The sequence below is a fragment of the Primulina huaijiensis genome, chromosome 6 (genome assembly GCF_012295235.1).
Source record: "Primulina huaijiensis isolate GDHJ02 chromosome 6, ASM1229523v2, whole genome shotgun sequence".
Taxonomy (NCBI): domain Eukaryota; kingdom Viridiplantae; phylum Streptophyta; class Magnoliopsida; order Lamiales; family Gesneriaceae; genus Primulina; species Primulina huaijiensis.
In genome coordinates, this window is record NC_133311.1 from 11,028,102 (window position 1) to 11,039,366 (window position 11,265).

The following is an 11,265-nucleotide window of genomic DNA, read 5'->3' on the forward strand; positions in this document are numbered from 1 at the left end:
ACAACTGAACTGACGAATGCTCTAACTGATCGAAACAATTTGAAAACAGCAGTTAATCAGTTAAATTCACAAGATATGTTTATGGATGTTCGGAGACTTCAACTGCTCCTACGTCACCCCTTCTACCACTACGGGTAGGTTCCACTAGAAGACTTTGATTTATACAACTCTTTGTACAAACCCACTCAGCTAGGACTTACACTACTGCCTAAAATGAACTCCTAGATACGACTGAAGGCAGAACCTTCCAGCCAACACTTCTTTAACGTCTATGTGTCAAAGACTACATACACAAGTTTAACGTCTTTGTGCAAGATGGTATTTGAGTGGTTTTGAGAGTGAGTGTGTGTGTGAGAACTGAACACGAATGTTCTCACACACTGAGGGAAAATGACTTCTAAACTAAGCTGATACAACGATAAGAGTCCCTCTGGGCTGATTGCTTCTGAAAGCTAATATGCAACTGAGCGTGCCCTTTTCTGTTTTTCTTCTCAAATCTTTTCACTCTCGTATATGTCTCTCTTATTTGAGTCTTCACTGATCTCCTCTTTATATAGGCGGGAAAAGCTGATCATACAGCAAGACTCAATTATTGTATCCGTTGCATTTGAATCGGCTCCTTGGACTTTGTGCTTCGACTTTTCGACTGCCTTCTGGAGAGTTGTCTTTAATGCTCTGATGCAACGTCCATTATTGTCCTTTGACTGGACAATGGCTTTGCACCTTCTCGCACAGCTGGAATCCATTTACTGTAAGCTTGTCTTGATCTGCAACTGAAAGATTCTGACTGATGCTTTGAACTGGTCAGCTTGACTGATCTTCAGTTGGGCTAGTGAAATCAGTTGACTAGTCAGTTGAACTGATTTTACTCCTTCAGTTGAACTGGTTAGATGGGTTCTTCGTCAGTTGGACACATCATAGGCTGGCCAGGCTTTTGAGATCTTCCTACTGAATCACCTATCAGTTTGGACAATCGACTGAACTGCTTGTTTGAAGAACCAGTTAGACTGATTTAGTCTCGGCAATCAGTTGGCATCTCAGATGGCTTCAGTTGTGGTTTCGTAAAACTGATTAATTCATTTTTAGCTGTCTGCGCACTAAGGTAGATTATTAGAAACAAAATAATAAGTTTTTTTAGCATCAAAATCAAGATTGCGAACTTGAAAAGTTCCAACAGTTAATGTCAAAATACATGTTCCATGCTCGGTTTAAAAGAAAAATGATTTATATATGCTTAAAGTTTTATAAGTGATGAAAATACGAAAAGTTGAAGGAGGTGAAGTGATTATGACTAATACGATGATACGATGATTATGATGATATGATGATATGTAAGGCCAAGACTCATTTGACTGGTGAGAGTGTCGCTGATGTCCCCGCCGCCCAGTACTGTAGTTATACGTAGATGGATCCATCGACCTTCAGCTGAAACGAAAGTCACAATTAACGATCCGAATTCAATAAAAGGAAAAATGTATATGTATATGATGAAAGGAAAAATGTTTATGTTTATGCATGTTCATGAAAAGTTATGTTAAGTAAAAATATTTTCACTGTTGCATGTGATTGTATATGTATTACTTGTTACCAAGATCATGGTTTGCTGAGTCATTAGACTCACTAGGTGTGATCGATGCAGGTGAGCATGATAGTGATATTGTTGAGGGACTTGATGGATGATCTTGCTGGACTGAATGTGCACATAACCCGAGGAGCAGCGCTAGTTTTCGCATTTAAATTAAGTTTATGATTAATGTTTACGTTAAAAATTTTATGACTTATGATGCTTTGAGTGGTTTTTGAGAGGATGTTAGAGTTAGGATTATCTTGAAATATTGCTAAGTTTAGTTTTGGTAAACGATTGATGATTTATATATATATGTATAAGTGTATTCGGCAGAGTTAAAAAAAATTTTTTATTACTTTTTAAGAAAAACGAGTAGTGGACGTTTCAGTAAACATGATAAAAGGAATTAACGAATAAATTTAGAGTTTTTCTTTCAACCAAAGTCATTGGATTTGTTCCACACTTTTGTGTGTCTTACAAAAATCAAACTTATTAAAGTGTCATAATTTTGTGGCGTTTGACGATTGTGTCTCAAATCTGATTGTCAAGGAAAATTTCTTTGAAGTTTCGTTTGAGATCGATTGTCATTTCTCGTGTTATTTATTACTAAACCGCCTAATTTAGGGGTGAATACACGTTACTCGTTTTCAAAGTTTATAGATCGAGGGTTAAAGAATCTTGTTGTTCATTGAATTGAGGGTGCAACTTGGTCTAGATCGTGTTTGCATTTCTTGAATAACTGGATTCGAATCATTTGGTATCAGAGCTTAGGCTCTTTTTTAAACCAGTAGGCTATTTTTATTTATCAGCTTTTTTTCGTCTATTGTGTGTGTTCCTTGTTTCTTTGTGTCGCAAGATTGTTGATACAAGTTTTGTATTCTAGTCTTTGTGTGTTTGTGAATCTTATGATTCTCGAACTTTCTTGAGTCATTCTTTGTTGTTTCTTGTTGCAAAAATTTATTCGTTCTTGTTTTCCAAGTAGTAAAAAAAAAGAGGTTTTTGATCGAACAAAAAAAAAATAGATGTCCCAAAAAAAAGATTACAAAGTTCAAAATTTTTTGCTATTGCGTGGTATTGAAATTTTGTTCTCGTCTTTATTGTTAGTCATATTCAAGTGTCTGTTTTCTTGTTTTAAGCAGTTCGAACAAGTTGATCTATAAGTGTCATGAAATTTGAACTTGTGAGTTTGATGCACACAAGCTACAAAGCCTAAAGTGTACCCTATGAGAGAACTCTCAAAATTGAGTAAAATACTTGAATGCGAGCGTCTCTTTCTTTGGTGATATGTGAGGTATTTGTAGTGAGGAGAGAAAAAAGGAAGAAAGAGTTGAGTAACTTTCGTTGGATTGACTAGTGAGGATTTATGGTGAGGAAACTTTATTCTTTATTGTTTTTTATAAGATCGGTTGGAAGGTCAAAGAGTGTTTAGAAAGGAGGTTGAATAAACATTGAAAAATTTAATACCTTTTCGAATAATGATTCAGATTAGTGATAAACTGAACTCAAAAATCTTGCTAGTCAATATCAATCTGTTAACTGATGAAAGTGCGGAAATAAACTGACTGACAGATAGAATATAATAGGAAATATGAGACACAAGTTTTATGGATGTTCGGAGATTTCAATCACTCCTACTTCACCCCTTTTATCTAAATGATAGGAAATTCACTAAAAGACTTTGATCAATACAAGGATTGTACAGACCCACTTCAGTTTTAGACTTAACAATGCCAAACTGAAACTCTTAGTTTCGATACAGTTTACAGTACTCTACTGAACTGAAACTACTTAGCACAACTGATCTTCTACAAGAACGATTAACACAACAGTATGTGTTTGTGCTTGCAAGCTCGAAGTATAGCCTTGAAAGCTATTGATATTAACAATAAGCGTGAGCTTTGAAATCATTTGAATATGAATAGAAAGTTTGTAAAGAGATTTCAGCAGAATAACAACTCGGTTGAATGAATAGTTATATTTCTCAGCTGTTTTCCTCGACTATTTATAGACTTTGCTTCCAACAGTAACAATGAATGCGATTTGAATCTTTATATTCATTATTTGCCATGTCAAGATTCATATGACAGTCGTACACTGTAGCGTTTCTGAAATGCGGCGTTCCTGCTGCTCTTTGTACAATCTGTCGGTGGTTGGTCTACGTCCTTTTCACTAATGACGTGTACTCCTTTTAGTCGATAGGATAAGCTGATTGCTCTCAACTGATTGTAGCATAACTGATCAGTTTCCAACTGATCATCCATTCAACTACACTTTTCAGCTAGCTTAGATCAACTGCTGTTGATTTTCTGCGCACTAGTCTTCAATTAGGCAACCAATAGTTTGCGTAATATAGATCAGTTCTTTTCAGCGCTTAGGTTTTCAAACTCCGAAATTAAGTTTCCAAAATTTTTTCCCTTTTATGTGTTTGACAAAACTTAGAAAGTGTGAACTGATCAAATTGAATACTTTGTAGATAACTCTTTTCAATGTACAGATTCATACGAGGAATGAAAGACTAAAAGAATCTTCTAACTGACTACAAATCTGCCAAACTCTTCAACTGAATAAGAATTTCTGGTCTTATTTTTCTTCTTCTTCCCCCTTTTTGTCAAACTTATCAACCTTGCTGGATAAGGCACGACCTTCCGAAGTGACATTGGATAAGGCATGCACTATATGTTCTTGCACCAAATCCATTCTCTTTGTGACCACATTCTAGAAAAAATCCATGCGATTTGTGAACACTTCTTGAGCTTGGTAATGAGCTTGAATCGTCATTCGGTCCTTCTTTAATTGATCTATTTGGAGAAATAATGAAGTAACATCCTTCATGACTTGTTTTAAACTTTTGAAAGTATTCTCCTTAACAGAATCAATCTTCAAAGTGTACAGCAGTTGGGTTGACTTGATATTAGAAATGGATGAGCTCATACTGAGAAGATTGGACTGAATGTCTTCGATCATAGATTCAGTAACCGTTGATATCTCAGGAAACATTGCTCCAGAGAATTCTGGTTCCTGCTATTTGTCTTCTTGATTAAAGATTACCAAGGCTCTATCAGTTGATTCAGTCGCAATAGTAACCATTTCTAAGCCATCTTCTGGTATAGCTTCCTATTGACGTTCTTGAGGAGAAGTGAAGATATGAATAGCAGTTGATATGGAAGGCTATTCAGTTCGTAGATCAGCAGTTACTGTTATCTGTGCTTCAGTTGGTTGAACAACTGATACTGTAGTTGGCTCTTTAGTTTGCACATCTTAAGTTGGTTCTTCGTGCAACTGAGCCACTTCAGTTTCAGCTAGAACTTCTTGTGCAGTCATGGTAGGTGACTGAACTGGTTCTCCAGTTTCTTGCAAAATTGCCTCTGCGGCTGGTTGTTCAGTTGCTCTCAGTTCTTTAACTGCTTCTGTAAAAAGAATGTTCAGCTGGATATTATTGCCAACGGATTGTATGACTTCGTCGATATTTGCCAAAGATAATTCAGCTTCAGTGTAGAGTTGAAGATCTGCAGTAGGAGATTGACGAACTGAGGATTAAGGTTGAACATCCTTTGAAGAAGGAGCAGTTACTTGCTCAGTTGTTTCAGTAACTGGTTCCTGGGATGGCTCTGTTTTTTTGAACTGATGGTTCAGCTTGCTCTTCAGATAAATGACTTTGGGGATTTGCTAGAATAATCAACTCATGATCCATTTCCCAGCTTTTGATCTTTATCTGCAGTGATCTTAGATCCGTGTCCAGCTGGTCATGAATAGCTCTGTTATTGAAGGTAGTTGGACTGGTTGGATCATAACTCTGGCATAGCTGAGCGATCAGTTGAGCAAGTTTCTTGATACGCGCTAGATCAAATAAGTATTCCTTCCTTTCCAGTGCTTGAACAACCGAGGCACCTTTGACTACCTTCAAGACCGTAGTTTCCAGGGCAATGAATTTCTTCAGAACTGCTTTCTTCTGAGATTTCCTGGCAAAAATTTCAGTTATGAATCTAACCCATTCAGTGTAAGTGTTGAGCTTTGATTCTAGAAACCTCATTGACCTCTTTCCAAATTAGGTCAATATGAGTCTGAATTGAGTTTGTCGGTCGGGGCTCTTCAATCATCTCGCCCTTTCCTTTCGGGTCAGTTAGGGCATGAGAGATACTCAGTCATGATTCAATTGTATCCACTTTCTCCCTTATCACCACTCCTTTTAGTCTTTCAAACGGTAGAGACGTTGGAGCAGTGATGGAGATCAATGGAGCTTTGACTCCTGATAGTTGTTGCTTATCACCAGATTCGGTGACAATCTTCTTGGATTGAGCAGTTGTGGATGGTAACTGAATCTCAGTTGAAGATTCAACTGGAATTGCCCTCAAAGGTATGGTACTAATGGGCTGTTCAGCTCCAATCGATGTCAATCTCTCGGCTGGAATGGTTTCCAACACAACTGCTGGTTTGGTTTTGAGAGTCATGGGCTTCTTTATGATTTTTGGGGAAGGAGTTTTCTCAGAATCAGTCTCACCGACAATCAGTTTTCTTTTGATTGTCTTTTTCAGAGCTATTTTCTTGATTCTCTTGACTGATTTGGGAGCCTCCTACATCCCAATCTCCTTCTTTACTTTAATGAATTGCTCAGGAGATATATCCAGCTTGAGCTTTGATAGCTGAACATTTCTTGCATTGAAGATTTTGAACTTGGATGACTTCACAGAAGAGTCACCCACCAAACCGTTGTTTTTCAGCAAATAGCTGAGTGGCACTGCAAATCTCTTGGACTGTTTTGAGGACTGAAACATGTTCTTGAGAATGGTGAAGATAATGGCTGACCAATTCAGTCTTCTTCTAGCCATTATTGCAGTCATATCCTGAAACTTCTAAAGGGTTAAAGCAGCAAACGAGCCTGCTTTAACGAGTAGTCCTTTGGCCACAATGTCAGCCAGCAACTGAATTTTTGGCTTCAGTTCTTTCTTAGGATCGGAAAACTTTATTTTCGGTCCATCAGTAGATTAGAGAGTCTGCATTTCCTCCACATCAGAAGTTTTGACATCAGAAATATTAGCTGAGCCATCAGACGACAGTTGGAAGAGATTGCTGAAAGAGTTTTCTTCAATGATCAGTAGATGGTTGTTGACGGTTGTAGTTATTTGGCCGTCACCAGAGATAAAACCATTAGCATAGAGATCTTGAATCTCTTTAGAATAGATTTCTCGGGATATTAATCTCAGAAAGTTCTTTAGTCCAGCTGCTTCCAGTTTGAGAAGGACAGACATGACTGATTCAAAGTCAATCGCCATGGCGTTGAGAATGTAAGCAGGGACTTGGTTTGCCATAGCTGATAGTTGAATATCTGCGAGAAAAAGCTTTGAGGATTGATTTGCTCTGAAAGTTGTAATGCGTGTAAGGAAAACTGAAATGAAGCGGGTTCAAGTACATATATTTGTGACTGTTCAAATTTTTGGACACATGTTAGTACAAGATAAAATCATGCGTACGTGTTGTGAAAACGTGAACAAAAGTATAATGGACCACGTAGGGCCACATTTCAAATTACTAATGAGATTAAATAAATGCATGATTTTATCAGTCACATCACTTAAGCATATAATATTCTAGTAAAAGAAATGACGGTTATAATAAAGCATAATTATAAAGAAATCTTATTCTCAGAAGATGAATCGTCAGGAGTGACGATTGTGTCTCTTCAGATGACTTGAAACTCTGTCTATAAATAAGAATAAACGAGTTAGTCACAAGATCACTTAGAAGCATATTAGCAGATAAAACATTTAGAGTAAGCAGCAATGGATGTAGGAGGAAGTTCAAAGCAGCCAGACTTAGCTGAAGAGTTCATGCAGTCAGCTGTGGCTTCGAGGAAGCTAGCTATGGAAGACAGTGTCTTTGAAAAGATACTGTTGTCCTGGATGAAAATCTAGGGCCTCCAGTCCTTCTTTGAGGGAGGATTAGTTGCTATCTCTAAAAGGATGGCAACTCTGAGGAGGTATCGGCGGTGTCTTCACGTCGCTGATAATGTAGACATCTTCACTGATGAAGGTGTCTACCTTCTGCTTCTCCTCAAGGAGCGGAAGATTCTGAGAAGGATTTCCTTCTCAGAAGACTTCCTAAGGACCTTCACTGGAGGAATAACTCTGTAGTTGTTCTCCTGGAGGTTCGCAGTGAAAAAATACATCACCCATGTACGCTCCGTTTATAATAAATAAACTTTTATAAAGTTTATTATTGTCTTTCTCTTACTGCTTTTTATTTTACTTCATACAAATTGGTGACAAATGAGAAAACAGCAAGACAATAAAAAAAAGAGAATAATATTAAGACAAATCAATTAAACCAAGAATATTTCGAAAGTAAGAAAACTTAGTCTCGGGAAGTGGCTTAGTGAAGATGTCAGCAGCTTGTTGTTCAGTTGAAATGTTTATTTCTTTCTTTAAAGCATGATCTCTGATGAAGTGATGTTTGACATTGATATGTTTGGTCATGAAGTGAAGAACTTGATTATATGTAATCGTAATTGTGCTTGTATTATCACAAAAGATTGGTGATTCTTTTGCAATGACTCCATAGTCTTTCAGTTGTTGCTGAATCCAGAAAAATTGAGCACAGCAGCTTCCAGCAGCAAGATATTCTGCTTCATTTGTGGAAGTTGCTATGGATGTTTGCTTCTTGCTGAACTATGAAATCAGTCTGTCTCCTTGAAACTGACATGATCCACTGGTGCTTTTATGATCAAGCTTGCATCCTGCATAATCTGAATCTAAATAAATTGAAAGCTGAGTCTTTAGCATACCATATTTGTGTATCTTTAAGATTTTTCAATATGCGTTTGGCAGCTAAATAATGCGATTGCTTAGGATCGACTTGAAATCTGGCACACATGCAAATAGCAAACACAATATCAGGACGACTAGCAGTTAGGTATAATAAAGAGCTTATTAACCCTCTGTAAAGTGCCGTCTCAGCTGATATTCCTCCTTCATCTTTATCTAATTTAATCGATGAGCACATGGGAGTATTTTCAGCAGAACATGTCTCCATGCCAAATTTCTTAAGCAGTTGCTTCGTGTATTTTGTCTGATTGATAAAAGTACCAGCCTCTAGTTGCTTCACTTGCAGTCCAAGAAAGAATGTCAGTTCTCCCATCTTACTCATCTCGAACTTTTCCTGCATTAACTTGGCAAATTTCTCACATAATTTGGGGTTAGTTAAACCCAAAAATAATATCATCAAATGAAGTAAAATATGATCATTTTTTGAAAATTTGAACAGAGTCTTATCAACTGATCCAACAGTAAAATCATGATCAATCATAAATTTTGAAAGGGCTTCATACCAATCTCTTGTAGCTTGTTTAAGACCATATAGATCTTTGTTCAAATGATAAACATGATCGGGAAGAGAGTGATTAACAAAAGCTGGTGGTTGTTCAACATATACTTCTTTCTGCAACTGGCCATTTCGAAATGCACTATTGACATCCATTTGGTAGACTTTGAAATCTTTGTATGAAGCATAGGCAAGGAACATTCTGATTGCTTTCAGTCTTGCAACTAGTGCATTTGTTTCATCATAATCTATTCCTACTTCTTGCCTATATTCTTGTGCTACAAGTCTCGCTTTATTGCGCATAACTGAACCAGCTTCGTTCAGTTTGTTTCTGTAAACCCACTTCGTACCTATAATGGTTTTAGATATTTGTCTTGGAACTAAGTTCCAGACATTGTTATGGGTAAACTGATTCAGCTCTTCATGCATAGCATTTATCCAGTTAGGATCAGCAAGAGCTTCATCAGTTTTCTTCGGTTCTAGTTGGGAAACAAAAGCTGAATGAATAAATAAATTAATCATTTGATTTCGAGTTCTTACCGGGTCAGATGGTTTACCTATAACCAATTCTTGTGGATGAGATTTTTTTCATCTGTATTCAGCATTTGTTGCATCAATTTCAGCAACTGTTTCCGTTGACAACTGAGTATTCTCTTTATTTTCAGTTGCTGCTGCTTCAATTGGTATTTGAATATCATCATTTAGCTCTACCAACTGATTATCAGGAACAATTTCTTTTTCAACTGATTGATTCAGCACTTCTGGTTCTAGTGTTTGAAGGAAGCGATCAACTAGCTCAACTGGAACAGTTGGCTTATTAGTTAGTACAGATTCATCAAATACAACATGAATTGATTCTTCTACATTCAACGTGCATTTGTTAAATACTCGATAAGCTTTACTAACTGATGAATAACCAAGAAATATTCCCTCTGCAGATTTAGCATCAAAAGCTTTTAAATGATTTTTCTCATTATCGAGAATAAAACATCTGCAGCCGAATATTTTGAAATAAGAAACCACACTTTTGCATCCATTCCAGATCTCATATGGTGTTTTCAAATGATTTTTATTAATCATGGATCTATTCTGAGTGTAACACACAGTGTTTACTGCTTATGCCCAAAACCTCTGTGAAATACCAGAATCAGCAAACAGTGTTCTAGCAGCTTATTTAAGGGTTCGGTTTCTTCTCTCAGCTACACCATTTCGCTGAGGTGTTCTAGCTGCTAAGAGCTCATGCTTTATCCCAGTATTTTCTAAAAATTGTGAAAGATTTTGATTGATAAATTCAGTCCCTCGATCAGACTTTATTCTATCAATACCAACTGATTTTTCATTTAATAATCTTTTGAAAAGCTTAATCAGTTGTACAGCAGTTTGGTCTTTAGATTTTAGAAAGATAACCCAAGTAAATCTTGAAAAATCATCAACAATTACTAAGGTGTATTTCATTCTCCCTAAACTCATGAATGGTATATGACCAAAAAGATCCATATGTAGTTGTTCTAAGCATCTAAAAGATGATTTACTTCCCTTGTTTTTAAATGATTATCTTACTTGCTTACCAAACTGACATGCTGAACATATTTTATCCTTTGAAAAATCTATTTTGGTCAAACCAGTTACAAAGATCGAGGTTACTCAGATAAGTAATAGACTTAAAGTTTAGGTGGTTCAACTTTTTATGCCAAAACCAGTTTTTAGAAGATTTTGAAGCTATAAAACAAACTGGTGCATTAGGTTGATCAGTCGAACTAACTTTGTAAGTATTTCCACAACGATTACCAGTTAAAATGATCTCATCAGTTGAGTTTCTAACTGTGCAAGTATGTATGTTGGACTGAACTGAGAAATTGTTGTCGCATAATTGACTGATGCTAATCAAGTTATACTTCAAATTCTCAACCAGTAACATATCTTTGATAGTAAATTTATCATGGTTAAGCTTACCCTTATCCACAATTTTACCTTTAGAGTTGTCTCCAAAACTGATGTTTGGACCAGTGTATTTGATCTGTTGGGATAGCAAATTTGCATCCCCTGTCATATGTCGCGAGCATCTACTGTCCAGATACCAGATTGATTCTTTTTTAGTACCTGTCACTTGCAATCACACACAATGAATAATTTTGGTACCCATATCTATTTGGGTCCTAAACTGATTAGTCCTTTAGGAACTCAGACTTGGATCAGTCTGATTGACTTTCCAGGTGCTGTATTCCAAATGGTTCTTCTCGACTTGTGTGTGCCTGGTGTGTTCTGTGCAGATGAACCAATATGTGCTTTAGCCTTGTTCAACTGGTTATTCAGCCGATATCTTTTCTGAACTGACTTACAGTTATGGTAATTGGAATAGCCATTTGAAGAAAGTGGGCGTTTAT